This window comes from Narcine bancroftii, assembly GCF_036971445.1.
Source record: "Narcine bancroftii isolate sNarBan1 chromosome 5 unlocalized genomic scaffold, sNarBan1.hap1 SUPER_5_unloc_1, whole genome shotgun sequence".
In the NCBI taxonomy this organism is placed as follows: Eukaryota; Metazoa; Chordata; class Chondrichthyes; order Torpediniformes; family Narcinidae; genus Narcine; species Narcine bancroftii.
Genome location: NW_027211801.1, coordinates 405,494 through 416,198, shown reverse-complemented (window position 1 = coordinate 416,198; position 10,705 = coordinate 405,494).

Genomic DNA, 10,705 nt, shown 5'->3' with positions numbered 1-10,705 from the left:
CTTGCTTTTGTATATTTAGCTTGATCCATAGCAAAAAAATGTATTGCTAGTACATGGAAAGATACAAATATGATTGATATTAATCGATGGCAAAATGAGATGAAATATTGTTTAATAATGGAAATAATTACATATGTTTCACATGATAATTATAATTATTAATAAGTGGCTGTTATACTCAGAATGTTTACATTTCAATTCATATTGATTAGATTTTAATATGTATATTTCATTTTTTTAATATTCTTTTTTTTTCTTTTTTTTGGCTCTCCTGAGGAGAGTTGGCTGAAGGGGTGGGGGGGTCCTTTTCATTTCTTATATAAATATGTATATATATATAAAGTTACTGTTCATGTTTAATTGCTGTATACGTCATATATAATTTGTTTTTGAATGAATAAATAAAGTTTTTAAAAAAATAAAAATAAAGTAATTGTTCATCTTAACTGCTGTGTGATACGCCTTCTTTGTTTTTGGAGGTTGGTTTGATCTTGTAACACAAATAATGAGGTGACCAGGAATCCACACAATATTCCAAGTGTGGTCTGACTAGAATTTTATAGTTCTTGAACTCAATCCCCATGACTAATGAAGACCAGCACACAAGACACCGTCTTAATCACCCTGTCAATTTGCACAACATCGTTGAGAGGTTGATGGATCTGAACATTTCTCGGTCCTGCTACACTGTTAATAATCCTGCCATTAACCACGTTCTCTGCCCTCACGTTCAACCTTCAAAAGTGCGTCACATCACGCTTCTCCAGATTGAACTCCATCTGCCACATCTCTGCAAAACTGGATCACTTATGACAACCTCTACACTGTCCACAACACCTCTTACTTTGTGTCATCTGCTGACATACCCACCCTTCCACTCCCACCATCATTCATAAAAATCACAAAAGAGCAGGGGTCCCAGAGTAGATCCCTTTGGATTGTCACTAGTCATTGACCTCCAGGCAACTATACTCTGCTTTCTGCAGACAAGCCAGTTCTGAATCCACACAGCCAAGGCTCCATGGATCCCATGCTTCACGACGTTCTGAATGAGGCCACCATAGGGACCTTGTCAAACTACTCATTAAAATCCACATGCAGCACATACACTTCTTTACCTTCATCGATTTCCTTTGAAACCTCCTTCAAAAGCTCCGTTTGACTCGTGAGGCATGACCTGCCCCTCACAAAACTGTCCATGAGAAGACGATACATCTCTGAATGCTTGTAAGTCCTGTCCCCGAAGTATCCTCTGAAATCGTTTGGCCATTGCTGATGCGCGACTGGCTGGATTATCATTTTAGATTTAGACATACAGCACAGTAATAGGCCCGTCAGTCCACGAGCCCGGATCACTCAATTACACCAGTGACTTCCAACCCCCAGTACGTTTTGAAGGGTGGGAGGACCCAAAGCACCTGGAGGAAACCCACACAGACACTGGGAGAACTAACAAACTCCCTACAGACAGGGCCAAATTCAAACCCAAATCGCTAGCAACTTAACAGGGTGGTGGTAACTGTGACGCTAACCGTGCCACCCTCAATTATTCCCAGGATACTTCCTCCTACTTTCATTGAGCTGCGATTGCTTCTAATTCCAGTGCCCCTGTTTCCCAGAGGGCTCTGACCCCTGCCCAGTGACTCTGTCCCCAGTGTCTCCCATTGGTCAGATGATCACCACTTCCTTTCCCAGATCCCACCCCAACTTTTCTAACCCAACTCCACCACCCACAACCTCCCCACACCCATCCTGCCCCACCTACAAGGTTGACGATGGGGGCAAGCTCCCGCTCATTGGGCAGCCTACTGCTAGGTTCATGCAACTCAAAGAGTGGGAGAAAGAGACGTGGTGCAAGAGGTGGAGGGCAGGTGTGTACTGCAGCAGCCGGCTGAAAAGGGCCACAGCCTTGGGAGGGGGGGGGTCCACCTTTTGAAGTCATGCAGTGGAATGAGAGAGGATTGGCTCAGATTGGACATGGAGATCGTGGGCAGATTTCTCAGCACCAAGGGGCAGGGGACTCCCCACCTTGTTGAAGGTCTGGGACACCACCACCAGGAAGGAGACTGGACCACTACCCTCCCCACACCTCCACCTTCTGGGGGTCCCAGGAGCAGCTCTGGTTCCAAGGCTTATCAATGGGGGAAATGGAGGTTGGGGAACGGAGGTGAAGCTGATTGGAGATGGACCCAGTGAGGTGAGGGAACCAGTACAGTGGAAGGAGTGGGACAGGAGCTTTGGGGATGGATCTGGAAGGTGGCAGGGGCATTGGTGATGGTCCCGGCACGTGACGGGCTTTGTGGGCGATTCAGGTGTGGGATTTGTGGATGATATTGGTGTGAGATGCAGTTTTTGGGAGAGTCTGGTGAGGAAAGAAATTGTGGATGGACACGGTGGGGGATGAAATTGGGAACTGACTCAGTGAGGGATGGGTTAGAGATGGACACAGTAGGGGATGGGATTGAGGACTGATCCAGTGGACAGTGAACAACCCTTGAACTCCAGGTCACTCACCTTGGCCACCTTGGACTAAGCTTTCTCACTTTTACATGACAACTCTCTCTCTGCCCCTCTCCCTCTCTCTCTGTCCCCCCCCTCCACTCTCTCTCTCCCTATCTGGGACATCACCCTCTCTCTCTGATGGACAGATTTTCCTTGTTGAATCTGGTGATGGGGCTGCCTTTCAGGTGTCCGGTGATCACTCACCAATATCTGAGGTGTACTCTGCAGCTCCAAAGATGAGCTCTGGTCCTTGATAATACAGTGATCAAATGAATGCTGCATTAGGTTCACCTTCGACCAGCTGCTTCGCACTGAAATCAACATACACTCACATTAAGGTATCTTCACATGCAACACTGCCTCAAGCATCTTGGTCGTTTGAACCCCTCATCCCTCATTGTGCTTCACACCTGAACTGGCCTTGTTGTTTGAGACCGAGGTAAAAGGAGGCATCAGGCTTCCTCGTACCAGTTTGGTATTTGGGGTCCAGAACAGACACCATCACATCTACCACAACAGGAGCAACTTGCTTTCGGGCTCAGAACATGACAACACAGGGACAGGTCCTTCTTTGCACATGTTTAAACAGGAGAGGACTTTGCTATCTGGAGCGTCGGAGAAGGAGAGGAGATTTAATGGAGCTGTACAAAATGATGAGGGGTTTAGAAGCAGGCTTTTTCCACTGAGGTTGGGTGAGGCAAGGGTTAAGGATGAAAAATTTAGGGGGAACACGAGGGAGAATTTCTTCATCCAGAGTGGTGAGAGCGTGGAATGAGCTGCCAGCTGAAGTGGTGAATGTGGGCTCAATTTTGCCACTTCAAACAACTTTGGACAGGTACATGGGTGGGAGGGATATGGTCCAGATGCAAGTCAGTGGGACGAGGCAGAATAATCGATCAACACGGGCTGAATAGTCCGTTTCAGTGCAGAAGTGTTCTGTGTCTGTACCAAACACACAGCTCAGTTTGTCCAAAAATTCAGCCAGCTCCCTCTACACCCTGCATATCCCCTCTGGGATTTGCTACTGTCACTTTCAGAAAAGGTGCTGGTGTCCATCGTATCAAAGCCCCCAGAATCTTATTTAGAGTAAGTTATTAAGCTGTGGAAGGGGCAAGTTGGAGGAGGGAGGAGGGGAGAGAACTGGTGGGGAAGGGGAGAGAGCCGGGGGTGGGGAAAGTGGAGAGGGTGGGGGGGGGAGGGTAGAGGGGGAGGGGAGAGAACCAGGATGTGCGAGGATGGAGGCTGTGTTGGGGAGAGGGGTCAGGGATCACATTGAGTTGGTGAATGGGCAGACACAGACAGACCTACCTGCAGAAGTCACGGAGCTTTAAGACGGCCGTCTTGGGATCCACCAGCATATTCTGGGGCTTGATGTCTCAAAACCAAACCCCCCCGAGCATGGATGTAGACCAGGCTCTCGAACAGCTGGTACATGAACACCTGGCAACACAGCAATGCAGCATTTCCCACCCAATCATGTGCCTCCACACTGGCCAGGCCTGGTCCCAGGGGTGGGGGGAGGGGGGTGAACCATTCCCTGCCACTCCACATCCATCCTCATCACCTCCTCCACTCCTCCCCCACACCTCCCTTTCCCTCCTCATCAAAACCCAGTGAAACCATCATGCACACCTCATCGAAAAGTTCCCAGCAACCACATGCATATCCTCCAAAAATGCCCCCCCAAACTTTCCCCAGCGGACAACCTGACTCAGGCAGACCCACACCAACCTTGATGTGGATCATGGAAATGGGCTTCTTGGCCTCTGTTGGACATAAAATAAAAATGTTGGCAGGATTGACCACCAACACCCAGTGCCTCTCCAAACAGAAGTCCCCCCCCCCACCTTCCTCTCTGTTGATCACCAACACCCAGCGCCTCTCCCAACTGGTGTGCCCCCCACCCCTCTGCCCTCCTCTCTGAGGGCCTGATGCCCCCAATGGTTAACACAACATAGCCAGAATCCAAGGGCTCAGCTCGTAGAGCGTTGACAGGCCATAGTGGACCTGTTTCCTCCCACATCAACCGGGTTCTGGTGAGTCTGCACAAAGTGCACAGCTCCAACCACCCTCCCTCATGAGGCAAGGGTTCACCGGGAGAGAAAAGCATTTTGAGAGGAGGAGAAATGTTTTCAGCTGGGTGGTGGGTGGGGTTGAACGTGTGGAGGCCGAGTTGTTGGGATGATTCAGAGCAGCCGTTGATTCGTAAGGGCACCAAAAGGTTCTGGAGAATGGGGTTATGGGGAAAAATCCATTCATGATAAGAATGGGGGAAACAGACTCGAGGGGCAGAGTGGCCTAATTTGTCTCCCTTTTCTTGCTGTCTTGGCTGCTGCTGTTTAGAGTTGAAATGGCGAGAGTTCATAAGTTAATGGATGTGGGGCTGTACAGTGGAGTCAGCAGGACAGCCAGCATCCAGGGGTAGGCACTGGGCGGAGGGGCAGGTCGGAGGAAACAGAGAGACTTCAGTGAGACGGATAGATTAAGGGAATGGGGAAAGGAGCAGCAAATGAAATGCATCGAGTTGGGGTGGGGGGGCCATGTGGGTCTTATCTCGTCACCGGAGGAGTAGAAGAAGTCAACGAGAGTGATGATGTTGGTGTGATCCAACTTCCACACAATCTGAAGTTTGTGCTTCTGAAGTGAGGAAGGAATGTCAGCAAGTGTGGGGAATGGGTCAGGGCCCAGAGGGGTGACTTGTCCAGGTTGGGGGTGGACACGAGGGTGACTAGTCAGGAGCTCAGAGATGGGAGACTCATCTGGAAGCCGGACAGGGGTGGGGGGGCAATGTGTGGAGACTTAATGGGAGGCCGGAGTGGGGGATTTGATGGGAGGTTGGGGGCGGGGCACTATGGGGTGGTTCAATGAAGAATCACTTCATTTATTATGGTTGTTTACCCAGCTTCCACTGAACAATGAACTAGAGACAATCTCCAATATTTGCCAGCTGTGTGCAATTGTGTGTGTGTGTCTCTCAACCTCTTCTCTCCACAGACACCTCACATACTTCTCCGCCCCGATTCCTCCAACCCTCTCTCATCCCCCACCCAACAACATCACCCCTGGTTACCCCAGTCATTCCAGCCCCTCCCATCCTATCCCCACAGCTAAACCCTACATCCCCTAGCTCTGATCCAATATCCCTCAGCCTGTGATGCACCACCCTTCCCTTCATTCCCCCCTCAACTTTACCTCCACTACCACAAACCCCATCCCTGTATCCCCTCCCATGCCACTGCTCTCCCCTCCACAGTCTACTCCAGCTGTCTCAGATAGCGCCCTGCATTCAGGATGGGGAGAGGGAGTTAAATGTGGCTTCCATTCTCTCCGTGCACATTGAGCGAAGGATGGTACCAGAGGAGACCCTGTCTCAGGGGAGCATGTGACAGGATCTTTATCTCATGTATGGGTGCTGGACGCTTCCAAACACAATCTCGTTGATCAGGCGGTCCCTGGGTTGAGACCTCCTCCGACTTTCAGACGTGGCCAGGATCACCTTCCAGGAGAGGCATCCACTTCTCATGCTGCTGTTCCACGGCATGGCTCAGCTATGGCAACACAGCAGCAGGTTCCCTGTGCTCTGACATCATCACCCCCCTGTGACATCATCAACCCCTCTGTGATGCCACTAGTGTAATGGGCAGGCACATCCATCCATTTAAATCCTCCTCAATTTTCTCAAGGGGGAGGTGGTTGGCTGGTGGGGGGAGTAATTCAGCTTGTATTAATTACTCCATTATGATCTATTCTAACTCCTAGATATTTGATCCCATTTTGCAGCCACTTGAGTTGACTGTTTTCTTGAGATTGACTATAATCCCCCTTACTAAGTGCATGAATTTTCATTTATCTCAATTGATCTTATACCCAGAGATCTCCCCACAGACCTCCAGACTGGAGCGGAGCTCAGGCAACGAGGGATCAGAACATCGTCGGCAAATAAGTTGATTTTATGCTCTTTCTGGCCTGTTCTGAAACCTTTAATGTCTGGATCCTGGCAAATGACCTCGGCTAATGGCTCCGTTGCTAGTACAAACTCATTCACTCCACTTGTCTATATCCTCCTGAAGCCCTTTCCCATCGTCATCATATTTTCATGAATGCAACACCTTAACAGCATCAGCGATCAGGACCGGGGTTTGAATCTAACACAGTCTGTAAGGTTTTTGTATGTTCTCCCCATGCCTGCATGGGTTTTCCCCAGGGACTCTGGTTTTATCCCACTGATCAAAATGCTCCGGGGGCTGTAGATTAATTGGGTGTAATTGAGTGGCATGGTTTCATGGACCAAAGTGATCTGTTACCATGCTGTATGTCCTCTCAGTCAATATCGATTATGAATAGATGGGTCTCAAACATAGATCACTGGGTGACTGTTTTTAAATGATGTAAAATGCAAGAGGGTAGCTAAAGTGAAGGTTAGGCTCTGGGAAGATGAGATTTGATATTGGATAATGAGGAAATGGCCGAGGCTTTGAATGACTATGTTGTGTCGGTATTCCCGATGGAGGACACGTCGACCATGCCAAGGACAGATGTTATGGATGTGATGGGAGGCGAGGACCTGGATGTATTAGCGATCACTAAAGAGTCGTACTCAGAAAACATGAGGGTCTAAAGGTTGATAAATTCCCTGGTGCTGATGAACTGCTTCACAGAGTATTGAAAGAAATAGAAGAAGTTATAGTTGAGGCCAAGATGAGAATTTGCCAATATTTTTTGGGCTCTGGGCAAATCCTGGTGGTTCCGAAGATGGTTAATGTCATCCCACTATTTATGAAAGGATGCAGGCAAAAGCCAGGGAACTATAGGCTGGTTAGTTTCACATCTGTAGAGAGAAAATAGGAAGTTATCATTAAAGAAGAAATAGTGAGGCACCTGGAGCAAAATAGATCTATCAGGCAGATGCACCATGGATTCAGCCGTGATTCCAGAGATATAACCACATAACCATTTACAGCACAGAAACAGGCCAGTTTGGCCCAACTAGTCTGTGCTGAACATCATCTCACACTCAGTTCCACTGACCCGCATTTGTCCCATAACCCTCAACACCTCTCCTGTCCATATATCTATCCAAACTTTCCTTAAATATTAACATCGATCTCGCTTCTACCACCACAGCCGGAAGATCATTCCATACCCTCCCCCTATCCTGTGCATGAAGAAATTTCCCCTTATGTTTCCCTCAAACTTTTCCCCTTTTCCTCTCAATCCAGGCTCTCTTGTTTGAATCTCCTCCACTCTCAGTGGGTAACACCTCTCCACATTGACTCTGTCTGTCCCCCTTATGAGTTTGAATACACTGATGGAATATATGCTTTTGGGAAATAAATTGGTAAAATTAGAGTAGGTTACATACATACACGCACTTTAAAACAGATCTTATTTGAAATACTGAAGAAATCATATTCAGTGACTTTTCAGAAACTATGGAGAATTCTATGCACATTTCACAACACAAGTAGGTGTTGATTGAAATGATGTCACGAAATGTATGGACTAGAGTCAGGTCATCTGTGTTGAACATTTTTGCAAGGCTTTTGACCTCTCTGCAAAGTGCTCACTCAAATTTTATAGAGAGATTTATTTACCTAAAACAACAGATGGGAGAAGAAGACTAACTCCTATTGATTGTTGGAGAAGTTGGGGGGTGGATGTGGTTTGCAAGTAAGAGAGAGAAAGATATTTGGCTGGCACTTGGAATCTGAGAGAGAGAGAGGGAGTGAGAGAGAGAGAGAGAGAGAGAGAGAGAGAGAGAGAGAGAGAGAGAGAGAGAGAGAGAGAGAGAGAGAGAGAGAGAGAGAGAGAGAGAGAGAGAGAGAGAGAGAGAGAGAGAGCTGAAACAAGCCAGGAGAATCTTGTTGGAAATGAAACAGAAGTTCCAGAGTGGTGGCTGGCTGGAAGTGCTATCTGGCCTCTTGGAATAAGTAGAACAGAAAGGAACTCTGAAGCAGCCTGAAAGAAAGAGGTTCCCATCTGGAGAACCGTGATGGGGGAAAGTTTCATCAGCAAGACATTGAGGTGACGACTGGTGGTCCCTCAGTTGTGGAAATCCTGGAACAGTACATCCATCTCTGCAAACCTACAAGAACTTTCCTGAGTGATAAACATCTACCTGTCGAGCACCAAAGCCTGGTGAACTTTATGCATGTTATATTCTGTGCACAGTATAAGAATTGCATGCAACCAGTGAACTTTGAAGAATGAGAAGTGAGATTGAACTGTGAACCAAATAACTTTTCTTAAAGTTACACACGCATTACATACACATGCACTTAGAATTAGAAGGGGTTTAAGGTGGGTAGTTAATTTAAAGTTTGATTCTGTTTTCATGTTTAAAGATAATTAAAAGCAACTCCCATTTATCCCAACTCTCTGCCTCTTGTCAGACAACCAATTTTCAATCCAGGCCAATATACTTCCCCGGACTCCACTTTCCTGTAACTTACTGATAAGTCTCTTGTACGACATCTTATCAAACGCTTTCTGGAAATCCAAAATCTCAAAAAAGTATACGGAAATCAAAGGCGGAAATTCAAATTGGAGCTCTGATGAAGGATTTGAATTTGGTTGATGTTTGGAGGAGAGTAAATCCTACAGAGAAAGACTTTTCTTTTGATTCCTCTGGACATGATTTCTTTTCGAGAATAGATTTTTTTCTGGTTTCAGCACATCTGCAAGGCAGAATATTAAAGAATGAGTATAAAAGTCAGATTATATCGGATCATTCTATGTTATTTTTTTCCTGTGTATTTTCAGAAGTAGTACAATCATCTTATAGATGGAGATTCAATACAATGCTATTGAAGAAACTGGACTTAATTACTTTTGTTAAGGAGCAGATTACTTTGTTTTTGGCTGAGAATATCAATTCAGTCTGTAGTAATTTTGGATTGTGGGATCCTTTCAAAGCATATTTATGAGGGCAAATTATTAGTTACACTATGAAAGTTGAAAAGCAATATATGACGGAAAGCTCGTCATTAGAGAAACAAATTGTTGAATTGGAAAAGGAATTCCTGAAAGATACTATAGAAGATTAAAAAAAAACAGCTGCTTTAATGAAGTTGAAATTATGTTTAATACTTTACAGACTTATCAGTCTAAGCAACGTTATTATGAATTGGGTGAGCGAGCTCATAAGGAATTAGCATGACAATTAAATACAGAGCAGACATCACAAACTATTAATGCTGTGAAAAGAACCCAACACTTACCTATAAACCTCAGGAAATTAATGATCAGTTTTATTCATTTTATCAAAAATTATATATTCTGAGGGAAAGCAGGTTCTATCAAATCCTATTTATCTAAATTAAACTTACCTGTTTTAGGGGAGGATGAGGTTAAAGAAATGGATGCCCCATTTATGTACTTTGAGATTAAAGAGGCTCCACAAGAAATGCCAAATGTAAAGTCGCCAGGAGATGATGGATTTTCTGTTGAATTTTATAAAGTATTTTATGAAGATTTATATTCGAAATTTGGAGATGTATTGCAACAAGTAACAGAGGAGCTGTTATTACCAGAATCTTGTTCAAGTGCTATAATTACTGTGATTCCTAAGAAAGATAGGGATCCATTGAAGGTATCTTCGTATATACCTATTTCTTTATTAAATATAGATTATTAAACTATAGCGAAGGTGTTAGGGAATAGACTTGCCAAATATTTACCTCAGTTGATACATATAGATCAAACAGGTTTTATTAAAAATAGAAATGCATCTGATAATGTTTGTCGATTCGTAACATTAGTCAAAGCGTTTAGACCGCAACCGAACCATGATTGCACTGGATGAGGAAAATCTTTTGATAGGGTCGAGTGGGATTTTTTGTTTAAGGTGTTAGAGAAGTTTAATTTTGGCCCTTATTTTTTAGGCTGGGTTTAGGCTTTATATACAAACACAACTGCTAGGGTGGTGACAAATAGTCAAATTTCCTTACCATTTAACCTAATGTGTTTGTCTCGACAAGTTTGTCCATTGTTACCTGCCTTATTTGCATTGGCTATTGGACCATTGGCTCAGACAATATAATAGAATAATAAGATTAAAGGAATTAATGCTGTGGAGGATGAATATAAGATTCATTTATTTACAGTTGATGTGCTGATATATTTGACAGAACTGGAACAGTCTTTGAAATATTTAAAAGATTGTTTGTTAAAATTTGGGGAGTTACCTAGATATAAAATAAAT